A 12,569-nucleotide genomic window follows, 5' to 3' on the forward strand; every position below is an offset into this window, starting at 1 on the left:
GGAGGTATACTTGGAAAAGGCCGGGAGATATGCGGAGATTTCAATTAGATTACATCATGGTCAGAAAGAGATTCCGAAATCAGATACTGGATTGTAAGGCGTACCCAGGAGCAGATATAGACAAAGATCACAATATAGTAGTGATAAAGAGTAGGTTGAAGTTCAAGACATTAGTCAGGAAGGATCAATACGCTAAGAAGAGGGATACGGAAGTTCTAAGGAATGACGAGACACGTTTGAAGTTCTCTACCGCTATAGATACAGTAATAAGGAATAGCGCAGTAGGCAATGGACGTCTCTAAAAAGGGCCATCACAGAAGTTGGGAAGGAAAACATAGGTACAAAGAAGGTAGCTGCGAAGAAACCATGGGCAACAGAAGAAATGCTTCAGTTGATTGATGAAAGGAGGAAGTACAAACATGTTACGGGAAAATCAGGAAAACAGAAATACAAGTCGCTGAGGAATGAAATAAATAGGAAGTGCAGGGAAGCTAAGACGAAATGGCTGCAGGAAAAATGTGAAGACATCGAAAAAGATATGATTGTCGGAAGGACAGACTCAGCATACAGGAAAGTCAAAACAACCTTTGGTGACATTAAAAGCAACGGTGGTAACATTAAGAGTGCAACGGAAATTCCACTGTTAAATGTACAGAAGAGAGCAGATACGTGGAAAGAATACATTGAAAGCTTCTATGAGGGTGAAGATTTGTCTGATGTGGTAGAAGAAGAAACAGGAGTTGATTTAGAAGAGATGGGGGATCCAGTATTAGAATCGGAATTTAAAAGAGCTTTGGAGGACTTACGGTCAAATAAGGCAGAAGGGATAGATAACATTCCATCAGAAAATCTAAAATCATTAGGCGAAGCGGCAACAAAACGACTATTCACGTTGGTGTGTAGAGTATATTAGTCTGGCGACATACCATCTGACTATCGGAAAAGCATCATCAACACAATTCCGAAGACGGCGAGAACTGACAAGTGCGAGAATTATCGCACAATCAGCTTAACAGCTCTTGCATCGAAGCTGTTTACAAGAATAATATACAGAAGAATGGAAAAGAAAATTGAGAATGCGCTAGTTGACGATCAGTTTGGCTTTAGGAAAAGTAAAGGCACGAGTGAGGCAATTCTGACGTTACAGCTAATAATGGAAGCAAGGCTAAAGGAAAAATCAAGACACATTCATAGGATTTGTCGACCTGGAAAAGGCGTTCGTCAATATAAAATGGTGCAAGATGTTCGAGATTCTAAAAAAAGGAGGGGTAAGCTATAGGGAGAGACAGGTCATATACAATATGTACAACTACTAAGAGGGAATAATAAGAGTGGACTATCAAGAACGAAGTGCTCGTATTAAGAAGGGTGTAACACAAGGCTGTAGCCTTCCGCCCTTACTATTCAATCTGTACATCGAGGAAGCAATGATGGAAATAAAAGAAAGGTTCAGGAGTGGAATTAAAATACAAGGTGAAAGGATATCAATGATACGATTCGCTGATGACACTGCTATCCTGAGTAAAAGTGTAGAAGAATTAAATGATCTGCTGAAGGGAATGAACAGTCTAATGAGTACACAGTATGGTTTGAGAGTAAATCGGAGAAAGACAAAGGTAATGAGAAGTAGTAGAAATGAGAACAGCGAGAAATTCGAATACGTCAAGCAAATAATTGAGGATGTAGGTTACAAGTGCTACTCTGAGATGAAGAGGTTAACACAGGAAAGGAATTCGTGGCGGGCCGCATCAAACCAGTCAGTAGACTGATGACCAAAAGAAAAAGAACCGTTCACAGCTGAGAGCAGTGGGGACAGAGCGGGGGAGGATCGCCACTTAAAAGATGTCGATGGCTAAAAAGACAGTGTCCTATCCAGAGTCAAGTTAAAAGTACCTCTTCCCGACAACGCGCTCGGGAGGAAGAGGTCCAAGCACAGGGAAGAGCTTTCTGGTCCCGCAACATATTACGGGGAAGTGTCGACCAATATGGGTGCCATAAAAGAACAACACGACGACATAAAACACTCCGTAGATCGGCGAAGGAAATCGATCGAATAGCTGGCCGAAGAAGAGAGACTGTAGCCCTGGCCACTATATCGACCGCCTCATTTCCACAGATACCAACGTGTCCTGGGATCCACAGGAACGCCACCGAGACGCCCCCAAGTTGATGAATTGCAGGCATTCCTTAATCCGGTGAACCAGAGGGTGGACAGGCTAGAGAGCTTGGAGACTGAGGAGAGAGCTGAAGATAACCTACTGTATCCGCTGACGGCGGCGGATGTATTTGACAACCTGGAGAACAGCGTAAAGCTCCGCAGTATAAACCGAACACTGGTCAGGAAGCCGAAATCTATTTGGGGTGTCGCCAATAATATAGGCACTCCCTACACCTAACGATGTTTTCGAGCCAACAGTGTAAATAAATGTGGCTTCCTTAATTTGTGCACATATAGTAGCAAATGCCCAACGATAAGCAAGTGAAGGGGTACCATCTTTGGGAAACTGAAAAAGGTCATGGAGCAGACAGATCTGGGTATGGAGCCAAGGCGGTGCTGTACCCCAAGTTGTCAAGAAGGTTTTAGGAAAGCGGAAGGAAAGAGAATGGAGCAGTTGACGGAAGCAGACTCCCGGTGGTAGTAGGGAGGAAGGGCAGCCAGCATACCCTATATCCAAGGAGGCGTCGAAAAAAATGTCATGGGCAGGGTTAGCAGGCATGGAAGACAGAGGGCTAGCATAACGACTCAGAAGGACAGCTCGCCGATTGGACAGCGGAGGTTCAGCAGTCTCAGCATAAAGGCTTTCCACTGGGCTGGTGTAAAAAGCTCCAGACACTAAATATAATCCACGGTGGTGGATAGAGTCGAGACGCCGAAGAATAGACGGCCGAGCAGAGGAGTAAACTATGCTTCCATAGTCCAATTTCGAGCGCACTAAGGCGTGATACAGCGGAGAAGGACCACTCGGTCCGCTCCCTAGGAAGTGCCATTCAGGACATGGAGGGTGTTGAGGGATCGCAGACAGCGAGCCGAAAGATAGGAAATGTGGGAGGACCAGCACAGTTTTCTGTCAAACATAAGACCCAAGAATTTAGCGACCTCCGAAAACGGAAGGTAGACAGGTCCTAGTTGTCAGGAGGGTGGTAGAAACTCCGTACGACGCCAAAAATTGACACAAACGGACTTACTGGGAGAAAAGCAGAAGCCTGTTTCGAGGCCCCAAGAGTGGATGCGATCGAGACAGCCTTGAAGACGTCGTTCAAGAAGGCTGGTCCGTTGAGAGCTGTAGTAGATCGAAAAATCGTCCACAAAGAGGGAGCCTGAGACATCTGGAGGGAGACAGTCCATAATTGGATATATGGCAATGGCAAACAGTACAACAACCAGCACGGAGCCCTGGGGTACCCCGTCTTCTTGGGAGAAAGTACGGGAGAGAGTGGTGTTCACCCGCACTCTAAACGTGCGCTCTGCCATAAATTCACGAAGAAAAATGGGCAGCCGACCGCGAAAGTCCCAAGAGAACAGTGTGCGGAGGATGCCTGTCCTCCAACAGGTATCGTATGCTCTCTCCAGATTAAAAAATATTGCTACTGTTTGGCGTTTCCGGAGAAAATTGTTCATGATATAAGTGGAGAGAGCAACAAGATGGTGAACTGCAGAACGATGCTATCGGAAACCGCATTGGGCAGGTGTTAAAAGACTGCCGGACTCCAGCCACCAAGATAAACGGCAATTAACCACACACTCCAAAACCTTACATACACTACTGGTGAGAGAAATGGAGCGATAGGTAGAGGGGAGATGTTTGTCCTCTCCAGGTTTCGGAACAGGAACGACAATAGCTTCCCGCCATCGTCTGGGAAAAGTACTGTCGGTCCAAATTCGATTATAAAGGCGAAGGAGGTAACGCTGGCTATGGGTTGATAAATGCAGCAACATCCGGTCCTGGGGCGGAGGAGCGAGAAGAAGAAAGTGCATGTTGGAGTTCCCGCATGGAGTAAACAGTATTATAGCTTTCGCGATTTTGAGAGGAGAAAGCAAGAGGTTGCACTTCCGCTGCACGTTTCTTCGGGAGAAACGCTCGAGGGTAATTTGAAGAGCTCGAAATCTCAGCAAAGCGTTGAACCAATGAGTTAGAAATTGCGACGGGGTTCGCTAACGTATCATGCGCGAAAGTGAGCCCAGAGACCGGGGAGAAACTAGGCGCGCCAGATAACCGTCGAATCCGACTCCAAACTTCCAAGGAGGGAGTGAAGGTGTTAAATGAGCTAGTAAAGAAGTCTCAGCTTGCCGTCTTGCTATCGCGGATGACGCGACGGCATCGCGCACGGGACTGCTTATAGCTGATACAGTTAGCGAAAGTAGGACGGTGGCGGAAAACACAAAGAGCACGTCGCCGCTCACGGCCTGCCTCGTTCCACCAAGGAACTGGAGGCGCCGGGGCAATTCGGTGGTGCGTGGTATTGAACGTTCCGCAGCTGTAAGAACAACGTCTGTAATATGAGTGACCTCTTCGTCGACGCTAGGAAAATGACGGTCATCGAATGTCGCTAGAGACGAAAAAAGTGTCCAATCGGCTTGGGCAAACTTCCAGCGTCTCGGGCGCATATGTGGCAGTTGTGGCTGAAATCGAAGGACACATGGAAAGTGGTCACTCGAGTGTGTATCAGCAAGGGCGAACCATTCGAAGCGCTGCGCTAGCGGAACAGTAGCGAGCGAAAGGTCCAAATGAGAGAAATCTGTCGTGGAGACAGATAAAAATGTAGGGTCCCCAGTGTTGAGGCAAACAAGATCCGCTTGGTGGTAGACGTCTAGCAATAGTGAGCCACGCAGACATGGATGTGGAGATCCCCAAAGTGGGTGGTGGGGATGTAGGGTCACCAACCAGCAAATACAGGAGTGGAAGCTGATCGAGAAGATGAAGGAGATCAGCTCGTGCCATTGATCTGAACGATGGAATGTATACAGTACAAAGAGAGAAGGTGTATCTAGAAAGGGCAAGACGGACAGCGACTGCTTGGAAGGAAGTGTTTAAGGGGATTGGGCAATAATGGAGAGTATTATGGAGAAGAATCGTGAGTCCATGTGCTGGAGTGCCTTCAACAGAGGGGAGATCAAATCGGACTGAAAATGGGGGAAGACAAAACGTTCGGGGGAATGAAGCTTTGTTTCCTGAAGACAGAAGATGACCGGCGAGTAGGATCGGAGGAGAATCGTTAATTCATTCCGATTGGCCCGAATGCCGCGGATATTCCAATGGATAATGGACATAGGGTGGACAGAAAAATGGAAGAATGTGGCCAAGGTTGCCGTCAACTCAGCGACTGCTCAGAGCTTGCGACCGACAGCGTGGAACGGCACTCAGATGAAGGCAGAAGATCCTGATCCGTAGGTTGTTCAGGAGGAGCTCCTGCGAGCAGCAATCGGTCAGTTTCTTGTTAGCCTTCTTGGAACCACGATGTTTAGATGAAGGAGGAACTGATGGTTGTGAAGTTGGGGTATGTAAAAATTCTTCACGAGTATGGTCATTTTTGGAAGTCCGGGTGTCTGACTTTTGGGATCGAGATTTAGCAGAACCCGATGAAGGGTGAGCCATAGATTGAGGTTGAACTGGCGATCTTTGCGCTGGCCGATCTGATGACCGTGTGACTAAAGGTGAAATCACAAGTCTTTGTGGCCGCATCCTTTGTTGGCCGAGGAGAGGCAAGGACAGTGCTGTATTTTCCTGTCTGAGGCACAGTGGGCTTTCGACTTGGGAATAATTTTCGAGCAGCAAGGTCGACACCTTTCCTTTACTTATTTCCTGAATGAGCTTTTCGTCTTTAAAAATGCGGCAATCTCGAGAGGAGGCAGCGCGGTCACCCATACAGTGGATGCAACGAGGGGATGGAGGTGGACAAGCACCCTCATGGGCATCCTTGCCACACGTAACACATTAGGCCGGATTGGAACAGGAGTGGCTGGTGTGATTAAACCACTGGCAACGATAGCAACACGTAGGGTTTAGGACGTAGGGGCGAACGGAAATTATCTCAAACCCCCCTTTTATTTTCGGTGGGAGTTGAACTCTGTCAAATGTCAAGAAGACAGTACGGGTTGGAACGATGTTCGTGTCAACCCTTTTCATAACTCTATGAACAGCCTTTACGCCCAGGTCAGACAAGTAGTGCTGAATTTCCTCGTCAGACAATCCGTCGAGGGAGCGTGTATAAACGACTCCACTTAAGGAATTTAAAGTGCGGTAACTGCGGACAAGTCGTGACCTTCGTCAGACCTAGAAACAACAAGGAACTGTGGCAACGATGGAAGAACTGTCTGTGGCTGCGACTCAGTGAACTTACGCTCGTGAGCAGACAAAGTGGAAGATGAGGAAACCATTGCGGAAGAATCCCCCATGATTAGCGGCGTCTCCGATGGCGCGCTCCTCCCTTGTGGGGGCCCTCTCTGAGGGCACTCCCGCCTTAGGTGATTGTTCACACCTCCCGACAAACGGACAGAGTGACCAATCGGCACTTTCGGAAGGTATCAGCTCGGGTAATCACCCCTACCTGGGCCTGGCCGTTATCAGGGGGTACATACGTGTCCCACCTGTCTACCCAGGACGGGGAATTACGCGTTACCCCGTCACTGGTTACGCGCGAAAATGCGTGGGTCGGCGTTCAGACACACACAGGGAGGAAGAAAGAGAAAATTAAAAACAAAGAAAGGGAAAGGAAAGAAGATATGTCTCAAACGCCGCAGCAGACTAAAGGGTAGAGAAGGACAAAGGAAGGATGAAGACATACAAGCAGAGAAGGCAAAGAATGTGTTACATTTACGAGCGTCCGTCTCCAGACATAGTTTATTGACTATTTAAACGGCTTTGGTGCCTTGGACATGCGCTAGGACCTAACGATTTTTCATCAAGGGAGGTCTAGCAGCCACGTTGCACGTGATAACGTGAATAATTTTAATATGTAGTAAAAGCCTGGGAAATCCGAAAGGTTTTTTCATTTGCTATCGAATCGACTTAATGCCAGTTCGTCATATTGGCCGCCCTTCTCTATGAAACGGTTGAACTAACCATCTGCAAAGCTATGTCACGTGCTGCGGTATGCGGAGACACTATAATCATAAATAGTAGAACACAGAAGAAGCTTCTAAGTTGATGTAATAACCAGTAAGAAGCAGTACAATTCATGTTTTAGTTATCGTTTATTGACTTTTTAGCCGGCTTTGGTGCCTTGGACGTGAGCTAGGTATTTACGATTTTGCATGAAGCGAGGTCTAGCAGCCACATTGCACGTGACAATGTGAATAATTTTCATTTGTAATAAAAGCCTGGGAAATCCGAACGTTTTTGTCATCTGCTATGGAATCGGCTTAATGGCAGATCATCACATCGGCCACCCTTCTCTATGAAACGGTTACACTTACCGTCTGCAAAGATATGTCACGTGCTGCAGTATGCGGAGACACTATAGGCATATATAGTTGAACACAGAGCAAGCTTCTAATTTGATGTAATAGCCAGTAAGAAGCAGTACAATTTACGTTTTAGTTATCGTATATTGATTTTTAGCCGGCTTTGTTGCCTTGGACATGGGCTAGGACCTTACGATTTTGCATGAAGGGAGATCTAGCAGCCCCGTTGCACGGGAGAATGTGAAAAGTGTTCATATGTAACAAAAACCTAGGAAATCTGAACCGTTTTTGTCATTTGTTATCGAATCGACTTAATGCCAGATCGTCACATTGGACGCTCTTCTCTATGAGACAGGTACACTTACCGTCTGCAAAGCTATGTCGCGTGTTGCGGTATGCGGAGACACTAAAAGCAACATAGTAGAACACAGATGAAGCTTCCAAGTATGCGGAGACACTATAAGCACAATAGTAGAACAAAGAAGAAGCTTCTTAGTTGATGTAATAGCCAGTAAGAAGCAGTACAATTCAAGTCTTTCTTATCGTTTATTGACTTCTTTGCCCTCTTTAATGCCTTGGACATGAGCTAGGACCTTACGATTTTGCATGAAGGGAGGTCTAGCAGCCACGTTGCACGGGAGAATGTGAATAGTGTTCATATGTAAGAAAAACCTGGGAAATCCGAACGTTTTTGTCATTTGCTATCTAATCGACTTGATGCCAGATCGTCACATTGGCCGCTCCTCTCTATAAAACGGTTACACTTACCGCCTGCAAAGCTACGTCGCGTGCTGCGGTATGCGGAGACACAAGAAGCACCATAGTATAACACAGATGAAGCTTCTAAGTTGATGTAATAGCCAGTAAGAAGCAGTACAATTCTAGTTTTAGTTATCGTTTATTTTAGGGCAGCTTTTTTGCCTTGCACATGAGCTAAGACCTTACGATTTTGCATGAAGGGCGGTCTAGCAGCCACGTTGCACGGGAGAATGTGAATAGTGTTCATATGTAGTAAAAACCTATGAAATCCGAAAGTTTTTGTCATTTGCTATCGAATTGACTTAATGCCAGATCGTCACATTGGCCGCTCTTCTCTAAGAAACATTTTCACTTACCGTCTGCAAAGCTATGTCGAGTGCTGCGGTATGCGGAGACACTAAAAACACCATAGTAGAACACAGATTAAGCTTCTACGTTGATGTAATAGCCAGTAAGAAGGAGTATAATTGAAGTCTTAGTTATCGTTTATTGACTTTTTAGCCGGCTTTGGTTCCTTGGATATGAGCTAGGACCTTACGATTTTGCATGAAGCGAGATGTAGCAGCCACGTTGCACGGGAGAACGTGAATAATTTTCATATGTAATAAAAGCCTGGGAAATCCGAAAGTTTTTTTCATGTGCTTTCGAATAGACTTAATACCTGATCGTCATATTATCTGGTCTTCTCTATGAAACGGTTACACTTACCGTCTGCAATGCTATGTCACGTGCTGCGGTATGCGGAGACACTAAAAGCACCATAGTAGAACACAGATGAAGCTCCCAAGTGTGCGGAGACTCTATAAGCACAATAGTAGAACAAAGAAGAAGCTTCTTAGTTGATGTAATAGCCAGTAAGAAGCAGTACAATTCAAGTGTTAGTTATCGTTTATTGAACTTTTTGCCGGCGTTAAAGCCTTGGACACGAGCTAGGACCTTACGATTTTGCATGAATGGAGGGCTTGCAGCCACGTTGCATGGGAGAATGTGAATAGTGTTCATATGTATTAAAAACCTGAGAAATCCGAACGTTTTTGTCATTTGCTATCGAATCGAATTAATGCCAGATCGTCACATTGGCCGCTCTTCTCTATGAAACGGTTACACTTACCGTCTGCTGAACGAGGTCGCCTAGTGCGGTATGCGGAGACCCTAAAAGTACCATATTAGAACACAGAAGAAGCTTCTAAGTTGATGTAATAGCCAGTAAGAAGCAGTACAATTCAAGTTTTAGTTATCGTTTATTGATTCTTAGCCGACTTTGGTGCCTTGGGCATGAGCTAGGACCTTACGATTTTGCATGAAGGGAGGTCTTGCAGCCACATTGCATGGGAGAATGTGAATAGTGTTCATATGTAGTAAAAACCTTGGAACTCCGAAAGTTTTTGTAATTTACTATCGAATTGACTTAATGCCAGAACGTCACATTGGCCGCTCTTCTCTATGAAACATTTTCACTTACCGTCTGCAAAGCTATGTCGCGTGTTGCGGTATGCGGAGACACTAAAAGCAACATAGTAGAACACAGATGAAGCTTCCAAGAATGCGGAGACACTATAAGCACAATAGTAGAACAGAGAAGAAGCTTCTTAGTTGATGTAATAGCCAGTAAGAAGCAGTACAATTCAAGTCTTTCTTATCGTTTATTGACTTCTTTGCCCTCTTTAATGCCTTGGACATGAGCTAGGACCTTACGATTTTACATGAATGGAGGTCTAGCAGCCACGTTGCACGGGAGAATGTGAATAGTGTTCATATGTAATAAAAACCTGGGAAATCCGAACGTTTTTGTCATTTGCTATCTAATCGGCTTGATGCCAGATCGTCACATTGGCCGCTCCTCTCTATAAAACGGTTACACTTACCGCCTGCAAAGCTACGTCGCGTGCTGCGGTATGCGGAGACACAAGAAGCACCATAGTAGAACACAGATGAAGCTTCTAAGTTGATGTAATAGCCAGTAAGAAGCAGTACAATTCCAGTTTTAGTTATCGTTTATTTTAGGGCGGCTTTTTTGCCTTGCACATGAGCTAAGACCTTACGATTTTGCATGAAGGGCGGTCTAGCAGCCACGTTGCACGGGAGAATGTGAATAGTGTTCATATGTAGTAAAAACCTATGAAATCCGAAATTTGCTATCGAATTGACTTAATGCCAGATCGTCACATTGGCCGCTCTTCTCTTAGAAACATTTTCACTTACCGTCTGCAAAGCTATGTCGAGTGCTGCGGTATGCGGAGACACTAAAAACACCATAGTAGAACACAGATTAAGCTTCTACGTTGATGTAATAGCCAGTAAGAAGGAGTATAATTGAAGTCTTAGTTATCGTTTATTGACTTTTTAGCCGGCTTTGGTTCCTTGGATATGAGCTAGGACATTACGATTTTGCATGAAGCGAGATGTAGCAGCCACGTTGCACGGGAGAACGTGAATAATTTTCATATGTAATAAAATCCTGGAAAATCCGAAAGTTTTTTTCATGTGCTTTCGAATAGACTTAATACCTGATCGTCATATTATCTGGTCTTCTCTATGAAACGGTTACACTTACCGTCTGCAATGCTATGTCACGTGCTGCGGTATGCGGAGACACTAAAAGCACCATAGTAGAACACAGATGAAGCTTCCAAGTGTGCGGAGACTCTATAAGCACAATAGTAGAACAAAGAAGAAGCTTCTTAGTTGATGTAATAGCCAGTAAGAAGCAGTACAATTCAAGTGTTAGTTATCGTTTATTGAATTTTTTGCCGGCTTTAAAGCCTTGGACACGAGCCCGGACCTTACGATTTTGCATGAATGGAGGGCTTGCAGCCACGTTGCATGGGAGAATGTGAATAGTGTTCATATGTATTAAAAACCTGAGAAATCCGAACGTTTTTGTCATTTGCTATCGAATCGAATTAATGCCAGATGGTCACATTGGCCGCTCTTCTCTATGAAACGGTTACACTTACCGTCTGCTGAACGAGGTCGCCTAGTGCGGTATGCGGAGACCCTAAAAGTACCATATTAGAACACAGAAGAAGCTTCTAAGTTGATGTAATAGCCAGTAAGAAGCAGTACAATTCAAGTTTTAGTTATCGTTTATTGATTCTTAGCCGACTTTGGTGCCTTGGGCATGAGCTAGGACCTTACGATTTTGCATGAAGGGAGGTCTTGCAGCCACATTGCACGGGAGAATGTGAATAGTGTTCATATGAAATAAAAACCTGGGAAATCCAAACGTGTTTGTCATTTGCTAACGAATCGATTTAATGCCAGATCGTCACATTGGCCGCTCTTCTCTATAAAACGGTTACACTTACCGTCTGTAAAGCTATGTTGCGTGCTGCGGAATGCGGAGACACTAGAAGCACCATAGTAGAACACAGATGAAGCTTCTAAGTTGATGTAATAGCCAGTAAGAAGCAGTACAATGCAAGTTTTAGTTATCGTTTATTGACTCTTTATCCGCCTTTGGTGCCTTGGACATGAGCTAGGACCTCACGATTTTGCATGAAGGGCGGTCTAGCAGCCACGTTGCACCCGAGAATGTGAGTAGTGTTCATATGTAGTAAAAACCTGGGAAATTCGAACGTTTTTCACGTTTGCTATCGAAACGACTTAATTCCAGATCGTCACATTGGCCGCTCTCCTCTATGAAACGGTTACACTTACCGTCTGCAAAGCTATTTCACGTGCTGCGGTATGCCGAGACACTATAGTAATATATAGTAGAACACAGAGGAAGCTTCTAAGTTGATGTAATAGCCAGTAAGAAGCAGTACAATTGAAGTATTAGTTATCGTTTATTGACTATTTAGCCGTCTTTGTTGCCTCGGACATGATCTAGGACCTTACGATTTTGCATGAATGGAGGTCTTGCAGCCACGTTGCATGGGAGAATGTGAATAGTGTTCATATGTATTAAAAACCCGAGAAATCCGAACGTTTTTTTCATTTGCTATCGAATCGAATTGATGCCAGATCGTCACATTGGCCGCTCTTCTATATGAAACGGTTACACTTACCGTCTGCTAAACCAGGTCGCCTACTGCGGTATGCGGAGACCATAAAAGTACCATATTAGAACACAGAAGAAGCTTCTAAGTTGATGTAACAGCCAGTAAGAAGCTGTACAATTCAAGTTTTAGTTATTGTTTATTTACTTCATAGCCGGTTTTGGTGCCTTGGACATGAGCTAGGACCTTACGATTTTTCATGAAGGGAGGTCTTGCAGCCACGTTGCACGGGAGAATGTAAATAGTGTTCATATGTAGTAAAAACCTGGGAAATCCGAACGTTTTTGTCATTTGCTATCGAATCGACTTAATGCCAGATCGTCACATTGGCCGCTTTTCTCTATGAAACAGTTACACTTACCGTCTGCAAAGCTATGTCGCGTGCTGTGGTATGGGGAGACACT

This window comes from Schistocerca gregaria, chromosome X (genome assembly GCF_023897955.1).
Source record: "Schistocerca gregaria isolate iqSchGreg1 chromosome X, iqSchGreg1.2, whole genome shotgun sequence".
In the NCBI taxonomy this organism is placed as follows: domain Eukaryota; kingdom Metazoa; phylum Arthropoda; class Insecta; order Orthoptera; family Acrididae; genus Schistocerca; species Schistocerca gregaria.